Source organism: Condylura cristata, unplaced genomic scaffold (assembly GCF_000260355.1).
Source record: "Condylura cristata isolate star-nosed mole 26May11 unplaced genomic scaffold, ConCri1.0 scaffold00034, whole genome shotgun sequence".
Classification (NCBI taxonomy): domain Eukaryota; kingdom Metazoa; phylum Chordata; class Mammalia; order Eulipotyphla; family Talpidae; genus Condylura; species Condylura cristata.
In genome coordinates this window covers 14,672,084-14,673,847 of record NW_004567135.1, presented here as the reverse complement: position 1 = coordinate 14,673,847, position 1,764 = coordinate 14,672,084, and positions in this window count along the sequence as shown.

The window sequence follows — 1,764 nt, the reverse complement described above, 5'->3', positions numbered from 1 at the left end:
CCATCCTGATCGCAGTAGCACAGGTGAGGGAGATTTCCTCCTGTCCCCAGGCCAACATCCTGGGATTAAGGGTATAAAAGGGAGGCTGGAAAGGATAATAGGAGAGAGAGCGTTTTGCTGCAACCATCTATGTGTGCTGACTCTTCAACCTCGACGTCCCCTGCGCAGACTCGTATCCCTGCCGTGTGGGTGCAGCAGACCTCTCCTGACCCACCGCTGCTCCCCTCAGCAGTGTACTTCTTCCATCTGCCTGTTCTGCTCCCTGTTCTGTCTGTGGTGAATCCTGTCACTGCCCCTGCACCTCTGGCCCATACCTCAGTTCTGTATGCATAAATAAATGTCTTTAAAAAATATATCCCTAATGTGACAAGTAAAATGTTAATATATGACACATAGCACATGTTGGATTTGGTTACCAAGTCTCAACAGATTAGAAGAAAATTAGAAAAGCTGCCATATGCCACAGACAGGAGACCTAACATTCAGGCCGGCAAAAAAGGAAACAGACAAACAATGAAAAGGGAACCTACTTCTGAAAGAATAACAAAGAAGAGGGACAGAAGTGCTGCATTTTGGGAGTGTTACTCATGTCACTATAGCCCTTGGCATCCAACTTTAAAAAGGATGTGACCTAGGAAATGACGTATCTGTAAAAAAGGTCATGAAGAGCAGCTGGAGGATCCAGGCTTATTTAGCTAAGAGATTAAAAGACAGGGGATCATGATACCTTTCTTCCAATAGTTAACGTGCTTTCAAACATAAGTATTTTTCAGTGACCCCACATGGAAGTGGACATCACAATTATATTGCATTTACCCTCGTTTGAATATAACAGAACTTGCTGACAACTAGAGCTGTCTCCGAAATATACAGAGGGGCTTTGTAAGGTTGTAAGTTTCTCACAGCTGATTTGTCTATCGATTTCCAGAGTTCTGGATTCTGAGGCTGTCTGGGAACTCCACAAGAGTGGTCAAAAGGCATCCCAAACTAAGTACAGCCTACATAGAAGTACAAATTTTTCTTTCAAATCTTCCCCACCCCCTTCTTTTCATAGATAAACATATCTATGAAATAATAAACATATCACTATTCACAAAAGCCAAAGTATTAGGCACTATTTAGGATTTCTGTCTTTCTCACATCTTCCACATATAATCCATCAGCAAGTCCTGTGAGCTTTCCCTCTAAAACATACCGAGAGTCCTGATATTTCTTCATCCCCATTGTATCATCCCTGTCAAAACCATCCTAATTTTCACAATTTATTACAACAGTCTCTAAATCAGTCTTACTGATTCCATTCTTACTCTGCAATTCATTGCTTAAAGAGGTATCAAACTGTATTCAGCCCCTAGCTCTCCTTCCTGCCTTATTGTTTACCACTAACCCTTGCTCACTAAGTTCCTGTCATATAATTACTTTTATTTTTTTTACTTCTGTTAGATCAAGTTCATTTCTAACTGCAGAGTTTTCCTGGAGCATTCGTTACAAAGTCTTCAAATGCTTGATCCTTCTGGTCATCAGGACTGAGAGCAAGCTTCTCCCTCAGAAAGGCTTTCTAGATTATCCTTCCACCTACCTACTTCTTAGCACGTGTCCCTGTTGTAATTTTTTCCACAGTTGTTTTTAAAAGATTTTTAAAAGTATAATTACTTGTTTTTATTTTAAAGATTTTATTAATTTTTAAGTAGAAGAACTGGGGTACAGGCCAGAGATGCAGGGGGTGAGAGGATTCACCAGGGACAGAGCGGGGAGCAGTACAGG